At 40.3% G+C, this 15038-nt stretch overlaps 1 protein-coding gene across 4 annotated transcripts in view; it reads left to right on the plus strand.

Annotated features, from left to right (window-relative positions):
* The window catches only part of ADGRD1 (adhesion G protein-coupled receptor D1), a 157800-nt gene that overhangs the window by 67494 nt on the left and 75268 nt on the right, over nt 1–15038 (plus strand). The window lies entirely within an intron of this gene.

A 15038-nucleotide genomic window follows, 5' to 3' on the forward strand; every position in this document is an offset into this window, starting at 1 on the left:
TGTAACATACATTAAAGGCTGCTTGTGTTAATTACTAGGAAGAAGTCAGCAAAAGTAGGTATTTGGGATGTCATCTTTTGTCAGCTGAAGTCGATGAATCCAAGTCTAGAGAGTGCTGCAACCTATAATATCCATATACCACATAGTTGTATGCTGCAATTTGCACAATATCTATAGCCACCTACAGTAATTCTATTACATGGGCTATGTTGCTATGTATGCTTTAATTTTTCTTTAGATTTTTCAGTATTTTACCATGTTACCACAGAGGCAGAGAGATTGTTAGGCACCCAGTGAAAAGAACAGAGAGGAGCCCTGCGTTCCAATTCTTCAGCATGTGGTTGATAAAAAGATGCAATCTAGCCGCAATCTCATTTATATACAATACATCAAGGATGAGAGTAGATTACTGCTGTCTGGACTGCCCAAGGCTGGAATTAGTTTCACTGTTCCTTCTATTAAATTAAAAAATAATGTGATTGTTGTTATGATTTCAGTCCTTGAGGGCAGGGAAGACAGAGGAGCTAAAAGCAGTGCAAGTGGCATGAGGATTTAGGGAGAAACAGTATTTTAATAGTCTTGATTCTTCAAGTGTAAGACATGGATCCGCAATACAGATTACATCTAATAGCCCTCAATAGTGCATCAAATAGCTACTCAGTACGTCTGAATGTTTACATTTTGCCTTCAGATGTCTTCACAGGTATCTTTTTGTCTTCTCATGCAAGTTCTTGTGATAGTTATGTTGCCTCCCCTAAATATCTCTGCTAACAGCAAACAAGAAGATCCTTACAACGGTGCAGGCTAAAGGATGTATGTAATTTTGATGCCTAGGCAGCCCCCTCCTTTCTTTGGGAGACTCAAGTGGGAATGATGCTCATGTCTTTGTGATGCAGGATCAGTCCCTAGGTTTCTCCTCTGTAATGTGCAATGCCTAAGCTCAGGGCAGATGGTTGAAATGTTCTCCAGCAACACTGTAAATTCCTTTTCACAGAAAAGTAGATTGTACTTTTGGGAAGAGGATAGAGCTGGAACCCACGGAAGAGATTAGGGAGTGGGAAGGGCCATTGCATACAGCAATCGCTTTTCTGTCTTGAACATTCCCTTACACAAGTTGCTCCTTTGAATACAGCAGCTCACATTCGTAAGCATTAGGGCAACCAGTATCTGAGTCAGTCAAACCCAAAACACTAGAAAATAGCGCAACCTGGAAAACCACCAACAAAAACAGCAAATTGTACCTTCAAAGCAGGCCCTGCCTTTGTGCTGTAAAGGACTCTGGTGCTGGAAAGCTCTTGTTGGGCTGGCAGTACTTCCCAGTAATGAAGTCTGATGGAATCTAAAGTTTCTGAGGGTGTTAATGAGGAATTTTGCTAGTCCTGTAATGGAAACAATGATCCAAAACTCCCTTAAATCCAAAGAAAGACTGTAACTGGCTTAAATGGGTTTGGGATTAAGCCATGAATTCCGTAGTGATGCTCACTTTGTAGGCAGGTTGGGTTGGACATACAGACACTTTTTGATTTATGTTACAGTTCAGTCTCAGTTACAGCTGCGCTTACCCTGAAGCTCCTTATAGGTCCAGTGCAACATAAAGAGACTAAGCATGATGATGACACGTCTGTTTATAAAATTGCATTAAAACTCCTTGCATTGAAACGTCATACTGAACACCCTTAATGACCAGATTGTTAAAAGCTGCTTTTACAGGTAGCAGACATTAAAGGTTATATATTCCTGAAACATATTGACTCATCTGAGACATTGGATGTGGCCTTTTGATTTTGTTGCACTTCCTGCTCTGCTGAGGTTGAATGTGGAGAGAACTAAGAGAGTTTGCCAAGGCAAACAATGAGAAGTAGGAGCAAAACTCCCCCAAAAGTCTGGCTGGATCGATATTTTGCTGGTGGGAAATAAGCAGAAATGAATCACTGCTGTGTAAAAAAGAAATAAGAGGCCTGGCAGTGTTAGTGAAGTCCTGCTGCAAGTGCTTAGAAGATTCCCTGAGCTACTCTTTGCCCTCCACTGTGTGCATCTTACTTAAAATGTACCTAAGGTGTACTGGATAGCACCAGAGGTAGCTGACTGTTGGGCAACGCAGTTTGAAGAGGCATCAGTGATAATCCTGTTGGTAAATAATGTTTCACATGGGGTTTTGCTGCTTTTGAAAGTTGTATTTTCTTTCATTCCTTTAATGTGAAGTACTCTTGGATGAATTACAATCTTGTCGTACACATGGTTGAGTCCAATAGGAAGAAAGGGGTGCGTTTTCCCTTCCCTTTTCCCATCTTTCTGTCCCCTTCCTCAGGCTCTTCTGCTTTTTGCCTCTGTGTAGCACGAGGGGGCCATAACGAAAGGCTGGCCATAAACTAGAAGGTTGCGTTTAAATTCTATTCCTTTTCTTTGTATGGAGGTTTAAGGCTGTTTCACTCTGGTGCTTTAAACTTCTGATTTATTAGCGGGCACAGCCTGGGCTATCCCCTCCAGTGATCATGGTCCCCACAAGGTAAATTGCAGCCTTATGGTACAGTTTTATGAGAGTGCTTGTGTGGTGTTCCCATTAACTGCAGCAAAGCCTTTTGTGTGTGCAGGGCAGTCCAAGAATTCCAGTGATAGCATTGATGCCCCTGATAACTTGCTGTGCTGAAGAGAATCTAAATACATCTCCAGGGAAGGTTGTTTCTCCTCTTTCTCCTATTCTTCATTTTTAGAAATACTCGATTTTTAATTACTTACCACAAGAGTTTGTGAAAGAGCCTCTCACCTACATAAGAAATTACTTTGCATTTTTTTGATGAACCACTTTTTTAGTATTCCTAAATAAGTAGTAGATGATATGGACATGGGATAGATGTGCATACCATGTGCCATTTTGGGTTATGAGGATACTAAAAGTTCTTAACTTATAAGTAATGGTTGGAAGGAATCTCTTGACTTATTTGGACTGTGTATAACTCTGTGACAGGTTAACCATCATCTGTTTATTAAAAATTACATTTATTTTTAAGGCTGCCAGCCATTTATTAAAGTATTTATAAACCATAAAAAGGAAGTCTTAATTGGAAGTGTTGCCCTATTGGAAATATTCCCATGAACACTAGCAAGAACGTTTCCTAAAATAACATGATTAGCAAAAGAAAGAAATCTCCATGCTCCATGGCATAAAGCATCCCAAACTGTCACTCAGATGACACTGAAATAGTTGCTGTGATGTTCTGGGACACTGTGTTCTAGAACGGGACTGTCTTTCTTTTAGATATCTCTTAGTCACAGCAGAACAGGAATATTGTGCCTTGTACCTACTGAAATCACTGGGAGTTTCCCTACTAGTTTAAGTGGGAACAGAACGGGTGCCTCTGAGCCCTATAAAACTACTGTCATGCAGCAGTTTGCTGAAGGCTTTTGGTTTTTGGTTTGTAATTTTTCTGAAGTTCTATAGAATTATCTTAGTAAATTAAATTTTGCAGTCAGCCATTTTTGTTTGTGAATGATTATAATTTTATTAGATCTACAAGCATTTCCCCTATTTAGGTAATATATTTTACTTAAAGCAAAAACAAGAAAAGAAAAGATGCTAATGGATTTACAGGGTGCCTGTGTCACAGGAGCTTACCGGAATATGGCACTCTGGTATTTTGCTTAACTACTGGCCACCGCATCTTGTCAAGATGCTTAAAAATCCAGGTTACCACACAGTGACATTTCACTCAAGTGCAAGAAGGAGAAAGGCAAGGGATGTAGCAGCATTTCCATTGAAGGGAGAAGATAAGATTTCTCATTCTTTGCCCATTTTAAATTGTTGTACTAAGTAATTGACAAGCGAGATTGGAGATTTTGCAAAGCTCTAATGACCGTAGCTGCATTCCTCAACCCATTAGATCAGTTTCCAGAGGGACCTATTGCTGATTTCAGGAATCACGTGGAAAAACTGAGCTCCAGACAAACAGCACAAACTGGAAGCTGAGTAATTATGGAGGTATTCAAATTTATGGCAGAAGACGCCTTTATGTGGCACTTTGATATGCCCGGATGACTCGGCAGGCAGTAATACTTTATGGGGCTGCTCGTTCCTCCTCCTGAGCTTGCTGCAGTGTGCTTGGGGTTTGCTTTGCCCTTTTTCTCGTACAGCCACACACACCTCCTTTGGCTGAATGTTCGTATAAACCCGGCGGAGAGCGGGTGGCTGTGCCAGTGCCGCAGCCTCTTCGCACTGGCCTTGTGCAGCCCATAGTCCTGGCAGGGCCGGGGGCCCTGGCTTAAGTTACAGCTGGTTATTTTTCTGTCGCTGCTGTATCAGCAACAATATCTCTATCTGCGTTGTGTCTGGAGCCGTGCACAAAGCACCACTAACTTCCATTTTCTCCTCTGAAAAATGAACTCAGTGGCTTAGTCTCATATTACTCAACTTTGTAGCTGGAGTTAATGGACCAGGCCTAATTCCAGACTGGTTCTCAATTCGTTGGATGTGGCTGATGCACAAATCAAATTGTTCTGGCACCCTGACACTTCTTGTGAATGAAAAATGACACTAAACAAAATAGTTGTGTGAATTTCATCCCCATTCATGTAACAGACTGAAAGACAACTCATATTTGGCAAGTCTACAGGAATGGGAGAAAAGCTTCAAATCAGAGGAAGAAAAATGTAAATGTTTGAGAGAGGGTTTCTTTTTTTTCCCCCCAATGAAAAGGAGAGGGGAAAAAAAAAAGGCAATTCAAACCCATAAGCTTAATCCTAGAAAGATCTAGTCAGGAGAGTATACTATCTTAATGGGATGTTAAGGTCTAAGAAATAGAGAGTCTTGTAAGAGGTGGTGTTACATCTCTCTGCTGTTCAAGAAGCATTACAAAAGAGTATTTTTGTCTCAAGATGAGGATTAACTTTAGACCCAACTGGGTGCAGATCTGGGTTGTATCTGAACAGAGCAGTCCTGCTCCTGTCCTTGTCTCCTTTGCCATGGATTTCTTGTCTCATTTATTGACTGTAGTTCTTAAGAGAGCAGCTGTAGCTTATTAGTGTGATAGAAAACTCGCATTTTTGTTGGGGTTAATTTTCTTTTTTTCAGGTCATTTTCACTCTGTAGCTATATGTTTGCTAGAACTGGAACAAGTGAAGCAGTGGGCATGTATCTCCCCACCTGGAGTTTGGGAAGAGAGAAGTCAGGGGAAGAAAGCCCTCGGGTTCCCCAGGTTCTTAAGGAGGCATTCAGATGATCCATGGCTGTTATCAGAAAATGCCACAGTATTAGGCTGTGTGTGAACACAGGCTTTCCACGCTGGTCTTCGCAGACTTTAGCTGGATTCCCACTGTGCAAAGCATAACAAAATACAGGAGTCATATTTTAGTCTGAGACATTACAGACTAAATAGGTAGGATAATGAATGTGAAATGAAACACATAGAGACAGGAAAGAACCTGTGAAAAGTCACATGGGGAAAGTGAGTTTGGGAATAAAACCAAGTGTTCTGAATCCAAGTGATTTTTTGATTGCACAGAATAAACATTCCCTTATCTCACCTAGTGGGCCTCAATATCTTGGCCTTAAGCAAGCATAAGTTTTTCATAATATTTTCCAATCTGGTTACAACAGTCTTATCGTAGAAGGACTGTGCGCTATATCTTTCTAAAAGTCTTTGTCATTACATGTGGCATTGCAACTGGAATGTTTATTATACTCTGTCATTATTTATACTCCATCGCTTCCATTGACTGCCTGTCCCACCCGCTCCCCAGAGATTAGCAGAGTCAGAGGAAGGATAAATGATGATTAGCAGCTAGTCAAGGGATGTAAGAGCTGAAAGGGTCAATATAAAACAAACGCTGCCACATATAATTCACAAAGAATGTGAGGCATTGCTTTTCAGAGGCAACATTCACATAGCTAGGATTTTAATGAGAACGGAAAATGCTAACATATAAATCCAGTCCTAGAAAAAAATATTAGCAACAAACATACTGAGTGGTAAATATTTTTACCATTAAGCCTGGTACTCTGTTTCTGACGTGAACTATTAAAACTCCTCCTAAAGCTTTCATTAAATCATGTCTTCAAAACACCCTTTAAAACATAGTCCTTTGTTTGGGAAGAAATGTTAGCAAAGGTGACTCTACAAAAGTATGATGATAAACCAACTGAATATCTTACAAAATCTTGTTTTTTTCAAAGTGTGCAATGCAGACCTGATCAAACTCTTACTGAATCTGACGAAGGGGCTTCTGACATCTGAAGAAGCTGGTATTTTTCTTCAGGAGTACAATTTTATTCATATTAGCATATCTATGTCATAAACCAGAGTCCCATTAAGTTACCTGCTGTGCACACATAAAACAAAAGGATTTTTGTGCCTGTCCCTTGAAGACCTTGCTCCTTGGGTGCTCACTTAGCTCTTGCTGCTTTGCTGTCACCTCTATTCCCCCTCACCAAGACTTGCTAAAGCCCTTGCTTATGCAGGTTTGTACACGGGAGACAGGACTGTGCTTCAGCTGGAGCCCTGGGTAAAGCCTCACCGGCTTAACTGGGCTCCCAGAGGAGGCTCAGGGAATCTTCCCCATAACTAGCAGCCCTGGCCCCTTGCTGTATTCCTATTCCCATGGTGCCTTCTGTTTTTCTCCTGCTTCATGGGCCGGTTTTGGCCATATCAGACCTCTTGCATACCCAGACTCTCAAAGTTACCCATTCCCAGAAGCTAATTTTGCCCTTGGAGGTGAAGTGCAGGGCACTGAAGTCTTTATAAAGAAAATGAATGCATTATTCCCAGTTATTCCATAGACAGTCCATTATTCCTGTTATTATCACGCAGAGTACATGAAATCTTAATGTTTCACTGCTCCAGGCTGTCAAAGTCCTTGTGCTCTTCAAAAATAAGGACACAGACTTTGTTTGGTCTTTGTGCAGGAAAATTAGGACATTTTTGTGCTTTTTCTTTTTGTCTACTTAGGAAAGGTAATACATATTGATTCTTCGCTTGGAAATCTATCTTGGGCTAACTACTATATGCTCCTTGTGTGAAAAATTGCCTAAATCATCTCTAAAACCTCTTTGCTAATAAATACAAGTGAATATTGACCGATCCTTCTTATAATTATGACTTTCAGTGTTGTAGGAAACAGAGATGTTTGCTAATTCAGACTTCATTTGTGTTTTGGCAAAGAAGTATGTAAAACTGAAACCAAAAAGAGTCAGTGAAGCTTGCCATTGCTGTTGGGTTTTGTAGCTTTGTGTTGTTTTTTAATTCAGTGCAACTTCTTGCTGTTGCTTGTTATTTGTAGGTACCGAACCTCTGTTTTGCGGGGCTTCAGTTTCAGCTGAGCTTTGTGAAATCTAGTTATCAAAAAGCCAGGCATGTCTTGTTTGGGATATGGGTGACTGTACTGTGGAAATTGGAGCAAACACTCTCAAACACTGACTGCCTTTCTGTCCTGCTGCCCTCCATGAGCTGTGCGGCACAACGGGCAAAGTGTCCAACTCCTATCCAGCTAGTGCTGAGTTGTCCCAATTTCTTGTTTCTGATTTAAATTCTCTGTGCCCCAATAGCATGGGGACTGCGAATCACAACTGCAGTTTAAATGCTAAATCTGAATGTCTTGAATGGTTCTCATCTGATGCAAATGTTTCTCTCCTAAAAAAAAAAAAAAGCCATTAGGAGGAAAAGTCCAAGCACTGTTTTGGAAACTAAGAATTGTGGAAATATTACCTAATAGGAAAAGTATTCTTAAAGCTGATTCTACTCTGTGCATCCCTTTAAGGGATTATGCTTTATGCCTGCCTTCTGGTCCCTGTCACAGCTCTTGTCATTACCTAGACTTTGTTTCCTGTTACAGAGCTCTGTATGGGGCCTGGATAGTTGTATGGCAAAGGAATATATTTCTGCCTATGTCAAAATACTACAGGTGAATGCTGGGAAAAAAAAGATTTGTTTACCTCTTTCATTATGGTTCTGTTGGATTAGAAAACGTGTCCATTTTTAAATAGCCTTTTCAATATCAGTCAGACCAGTTGTTTTCCTTTAGTAGTACTTTCACATGAGTTAAGAAAAATAGAGGAGATTAAGAAAGGGTGTATGGAAGGAACATCTGCTTCTCATTTTAGAAAAGCAAAACATTTTTAATATAATAATGCAGAGTAGCAGAAAAAGGCCCAGCAAAAGGAAACAAAAAACCTTAAAAAAAAAAAAAAAAGACACCGTCATCTATTTCATTACGCGGTTTTGGAAAGTTACCGTGAACTTGTATCAGCATGACCACAAACACTACTTTATTATGCTGATTGTAAGGAGGGTGGGGAAAAGCTGAAATGATATTTCATTCATCTATCCAGAAAGGCCCGTAAGCTTCTAGCAGTATATGTGACTGGAATTTTGCAAGGCTGGTGGATGGTTTGCACATGCACCTTTATAAGTATTTGACTTTATTTGCATTAAAAATAGTGTTTTCAAGGAGCCTAGGAGTGCAGAGGCAGCATAAAGCAACACAGTCTTGGACCAGAGGAACAAACATGACAACCAGTTGCATTAATAGCCAGCCTTGGCAAGTAGTAGCTCACAAAATTACTTCCTGGAAGAACCAGGCCAAATGCCCATGTCTGGGGTAGTTTTGTATTTTTACGTTTGCTTCATCCATGCTCAAAGATTCCTTTCAACCTGGCCCATCTAGCTCAGATGCGTTAAAACAGATCAGAGCATAAAAGGCATAAAGAAGACCTTGGTTAGGGGAGAATGGCCCCATGGGATTTGGTGTTTATGGTCTCTCAGGAATCTCCACTTCAGGCAGGTCTACCAATGAAAACAATGATAGATTTCCTTTTATTTATTTGTTTGTCAGTCTGACAAACTCTTCTTGAGCCCTGGAAATCAAGCTGCGTTTCTTCTGTCCAGTGTGACGTTCTGGTAGCTCTGAGTGTGTGCTGGCTGCGAGGGGAGATGGCAAAAGTAGAAAAGCTGCTCTGCAGGGCTTTGCATTACACGAAAATAAAATAAGGTCTTTTAAGCAATGAGTAACTGCTTCAACACAGGCACCTTGAGTGAAATAACTTGCATTTTAAATTACCTGATTTAAATTAGATCTCTTTGGAGCCAGACTGCATTCATTATTTTTGGAGAGGTAGTATTTAGTTGGAGGTTATGCCCTGAGTCAATTGGAGGCAATGTGGACTGTCCCAACAAGTTTGATGACCCTGGCTCCGCGTGAAGAATTCTATCAATAATATGCAGGAAAGAAACTAGCTCTCGCTTGCTCTCTCATTTGGGTTGACTTGCTAAAACTCAAATGGGAAAACATGTCCCAGGTGTTTCAGTATCAGTGACTTAACTTTGCACTCCTTAGTCCATCCTTAGATGTCTAAATCACGTGCAGGTTTAGATGGCTGTGTATGTATGATTTTTTTTTCTTACATATGGATATAACTGTTTAACTGTAAGGACATATTAAACCCATCTGCCTGCTATATTGCTATTTACTTAAATGAGACTTTCTAGAAAGAGAGTATTAATATTTTCACTTTGTCATTCTTTGGAACAAAACTGTGCTTCAAGGGACGTGAGAAATCATTTTCTTACTTAAGCATTAAGGCAGCTTTTCATACAGATCATCAGTTCAATCCTGTGTTTATTGATGCTCACCTGAGAAAAGGCTGCCATGCTGAACCCCGTTTCTCACTGACTGGCATTTAAAATTTTTAAACATCAAATATTTACTGATGTAACTTGGTTGCTGCCCAAATTGAATTTCAAAGGTCCTTATCCTGCAGTTTCTATTTGTGCATGCCTTCCACTGAAGTCAGCTCCATGCATCTCTAATGAAAATGAACCTTCTTTCTGTGGCTATTTTTCAACCTTTCTGTGCTTTCCATTTATTACCATGATTTACAACAATATTGTGAGTATTATTAATCTAGATTACAGTCAATGGGAGTTTGGCATGGTTTTACACTGCAGTACTGCATCTTAAATAGTTTTGGCTTCCAAGCTGAAAGAATTTGGCATGCAACTACTTGTCACCGCCCAGTGTTTACAAATACATACAAAACACTCATCATGCCCATATATACCCAGGCCAAAGAGAAAGAAAAAGGGAATAAATATATTGTTACATATTTGAGATCTTTGAAATTGAGGAATGTATGAAAGCGTAGTCCATAGAGGATATGTGGCTTAGTACTGGCTGAGCAAGGTACTTTGTATTCAGAAATTCCTGAGTCCAGGCCTCAGTGCTGACCCACTGATGCTGTGCTAACTGCCTGAGGGAACTACGTGAATGTAACTTCTATGTTAGGGTGGGAATTTTTTTGCTGTAAAACTAAAGAAAAGTCACTTGGGAGCTGTGAATGTATGTTAAGGGAGATTATAATTTTAACTCAAATGTTGCAGTCAGTTTCCATCGCCAAAATTGCAGCTTTCCTCCAGCAGTTTCATAAACCCCTGACTTTTATGCTATTTAGAACCCAAAGCCAGAAAGAAGAGCTATTACTGTTTTAACGCTATCGTGAGATTGCACTTAGAGTACATTTAACAATCACTGCCCCAGCTTTTCTAGGTGCCATGAAGCCTTCCTATGCTATAAGCAGGTAACTTGAAGTGGATCAAAGAGACAAGCTGAAGAAAGATGAGCACCAAGTAATAGTTTCAGTTTCTGTAGATCATAAGCAACTGTTTTACAGCTGCATAGTGCCTGACAGCCCACACTGAGATCTGCAAGTGGTCAGATGCTGCCTTGGCAGCTGTTGGATGAAGCCTCTTGTTCGGTGCCATAAGAAAGATGGGATCCTGTTAAGAGGATGGCATTTTTATTTAAAGGGCTGCAGACTTGCTAGTCTAAGAAAAATAGCAAGATCTTCTGATGCTGTACACATTCAGAAGTAATCAATTTATTTTGCTATGCACAATAATTAAAAAAAAAAAAGTACCAGGACAATTTCCTCATCCATTCCCTCCTCCTTTTCTTTCTCTCTTTATAAAAATGCTATGTAGTAGAGCAGCCAAGATATTTTTCAGTCTGTTGCTCACAGTTTTTTTCATTACTTTTTTTGTTCTCACACTGCTTGCCCAATACAGCAGCTGTTAAATGGAGAACTCTGAGAACTGGGGAAGGTTATTGGTGTAGAATTTGATTAACAGTATTTTTGCAGGAAATTTATATGTCAACTATTTTTAACCTTGGGCAAAGGAAGGATCAAATCCAATCCATATTCAATTACATATGGCAACCTTTTCTAATTTCAGATGCCTTTATAGCCTCTGATATTTCACTGTTTTTTTTCCTTTATATTGTTGCCTGTCAGAGTCTTCCACCCTTTGTGATATCATGGGATTTTTTTTTTTAACTGTATGATTGTGCCATTAAGAAATACATTTAGTGAGCTTTCATGTTGACCCTGGGAGCCTAACGTGTTTTGCTTGTTGCTTCAGTAAGTGTGTGTTGGCATAGCTCTGTTGACAACAATGAAACAACTAATGGTCTGGCTTTTATGCATAACACACTATAATTCCCTATTCATAGGCTAAATTAATTTTTGTACAATTTGTAACATTTTTTTCATTACATATGCTAGTTCCATCTTAGGGTGAATCAGTCAAACAGACTCTAAATTAAAATACTTTGGTGATCTAAGCCCAAGGCCTGTTGCAATGCAGTTTTCTCACAGCTTGGAAGAAAACAGCCAATATAGCCACTATAGAAATGTGTGTTTATTCTTTCTTTCTGTCTGTCTTTTCCAGGGAACTGAGTAGATGAATGTAACCTTAAAGTTTTAATTTTCTAGGTAACTAGGAGAAGTAGATCATTTAAGGTGGAAAGTCAATGAACCATGTGGCCCTGGATAAGTCACACTAACAGTCAGGATGTCAATGTGAAGACAGGAAATCCTTAAATTAGAAGCATCATTTTAGTCTCTAATTCAAGCCATAAACCAGAATCAAAGGTGCTTTTGATTCATACACCTGTAAGAATATTTCAGCGGGGCTGTGAACTGCACAAAAGACACAAGCATACTGACAAGAGGCTTGTTTATCTTAGTGCCTTTTCTCACCACCTTTGAAATAATCCATGTTATTCTTGAAGGTTAAGAAGACAAGGCTTCAAAACCTCTGAATTAGACAAAATGCTGTATTTTGTAAACAGAGACAAGTGAACTCCAAATTTAACTCAATAAGGTAAATTGTCAACTGCTTTGGATGAGAGGAAGTCCAACACCCAACACATTGGGCTTGGAGCTACTGAGTTGAGATCAATGGCACAGCTGACCCACAGATTTGTCCTTCACATTGGAGAAAAATACATGTTGAATCAGAAGGTGCGCACCCTCCTCCTTGGTGGCCACCATTATGTAGCTAAATACTTGCTTTTCAAATTCGGGGGAGGAGAGGAGAAACAAGCTAATCTCACAAAGGTTCACCCCACCCTCTGCTTGGCCTCTCTTCCTTGGCAAGCCTTCCCAGCAGCAGCTGGCTGACTGTTTTCCTTCTGCAATTTTGTTCACGACATTTCCTGCAACTAGGTTTTCCTGAAGGTTTCCAGCAGTTCTTTCAGCCCCCCACCCCCCTTTTTTGGCCTCTTCACCCACTAACCTTGGCCTTGTCCCTAGTTCCCAGCAGTGTGAGTACCGTATCCCCATCACACATCTGTGCATATCCTCTGTATCCTCTCAACACATACAATGAGTTTCTGTGGTTTGCTTGTAAGTCTGACTGATTTACCGAGAGTCAGTGGTTAGTGTAAGGGATGCTGAACAGCCATGATATAAACAGAGGCAGTCCTTCCTCGAGATCCCTGCTCCATCAGGTTGACATAGAGTTTGTACTGTTCCTCAGTGATAAGAGGTTGCTTTTGTCTTTTAAGGTAATTCTGTTTGGAAGAAGCTGCATGTACTCCTCTCCACGCAGAAGGACTGATATAATGAACCTAGATTAGGGAGAACTGAAGCACACATCCCGGATTACTTAGTGGGCTGGTACTTTCCTTCTACACGCTACTGAAAGCTGCATAAACTGTCCTTTCACAGGCTTTTATAAACACTCAAGTGACTTAATCTTTTAGTGTAAAAGCCAACTTGTATATTAAGCTTTCTGTTATCAATGTCATTAAATCAATATCCTCAGTGCTATGGGATCCAAGTCACATCTAAGCTGTCACACACAGTTTAACTTAAGAAGTGCAGTACTGAGGTACAGTCAGTTCGTTTTTCATAGACAGTGCTTTGAAGTAGAGCTGTTGAAGATCACAGTGGGTTTATTCCTCGTTGTAGCGAATTTCTTATATGTTGGGGGGCTTTCTATTCTAATGACGGTTTTGTTGCAGAACTTCAATGAGGTCTGTGAAGATGAGTATTTTATGCAGTTATAAATGGCACTAAAAAGCCTTGGGAGGTCTATGTCGTGTCTGTTAAAACATGGGACATATTCTTTAAGAGAAGTAAATAGGCAAATTGGCATGGGCCCTTCTTGTATATGCATTATTTATCTATTCTTTTTCCATGTGGGTACACACACAATTCTGAACAGCTCACAGACTATAGCCTCACTTGGTGTAGTGTTTTGTCTAATGAGTGACATCTGTGTTTAGACTTAAAGGTGCAGAAAACCAATAATTTGTCCCTTGCCATAGATATTTAATTGAGGGTGAAACATACATTTTGAAGTACTATGTCTTTTTCCAACCTGACCATGCAGTCATGGTCAGAAAGGACCATGCACTTTCCATTTAGTGTATTAAGAATCAAGGTTTATCTAGAGATACCTTACAAATCAGAAATGATAGTTATTGTACAATCTTGTCTGTTATTACAGCAGATCTTTCTCTCTCTCTCTCTCTTTTTTTTTTCTAAGCTACAGTTTGTCTGTCATAGAAGTGAAGTAATTTGTAATACAAACTGACCATAGATTCTTTCAATTGCTTACTTCAGGAAAGCTATAGACATGATGGACATAACATCATACAGCGTAATGGGCAAACATTATGCTACATGCCCTTGCTGCTGGTAAAACAGAATGAACTCTGCCAACAAAACTCTAAATTAACTGAAGTTGTGGAAGGCAGTTTTCCATCCATGGGTTATGGATCATTAGTCTTCGGCAGTTTCTGAGCTAGTGCTCTTCAAGAATACTCCTAGCAGCAAGAGATGGCATTAAGGGAAGGAATCAGTTTCAGAAAGACACGCTGTATTTCACAGGTGGTTTGTGATTTGGAAGGTGTGCAGGACCCCTGCCGTTGTTAAAGGTGAGGCTCGTGGTGGGGCACTTTCTGAAAGGAACGGGAAGTTCGGAATTGGTGGATCTAGCTGGGAACATACCAGTTTGATCCTGAAGCCTTGCACAGGGCCTTCACAGGGCAGCCAGGGATGGGGAGGGGCTTTCACAGGTGAGGAAGGACTCCTGTATTAATTAACGTCATATTCTTGGGTTTACTACATCTCTCTCACCACAGCTGGAAAGAAAGTGGCATGAGCAGATTGGAGGTTATATCAGTGAGATATTTCCTGGTGATAAGGGATGTGAATCTTGTCCCATTATCACTTCCCAGTGTGGCACCCTTGTGAGAGTGTGAGGTTTTACTGTTTGCTTTGCTCCCGTCGTGGAAAAAGCCTACAGGATGTCACCAGAGTCAAAGGGGAAAATAGAGACCCTCGGCAGATAAGTGGCAGTCTTTCCTCTTCACAAAGCTCTGCTTCTCTGAATACCTAACTTGCAATCTCAGCTGTTTCTATGGTGAAGGCTTAGAGAAAACAGGATGAGCCAAGGAACTAGAAATTTTGTCAGGGGATGTTGCTCAAGCAGATAAGAAAATTCCATTTATGTTATCCAGAGATGAGAGTTTAGAAGTAGTAAATGGCCTTATCTACAGCATAGCTACTTGAAGCATGTGGAAATCCAGTATGAATGTGCGAATGTCCTGGGTTAGGCAGAAATGCTTTGTTATCGCTAGTAAGGAGGGATCTGTGCTACCTTGTGCCTGACACTTGTTGGACTTGTGGGAGAAGAGAAGGAAAATTGCATCATGTACTTCTTGTACTTGGTTGAGTTTCAGCATGATGAGGTGGTTGGGTTTTT

Source organism: Buteo buteo, chromosome 11, assembly GCF_964188355.1.
Source record: "Buteo buteo chromosome 11, bButBut1.hap1.1, whole genome shotgun sequence".
In the NCBI taxonomy this organism is placed as follows: domain Eukaryota; kingdom Metazoa; phylum Chordata; class Aves; order Accipitriformes; family Accipitridae; genus Buteo; species Buteo buteo.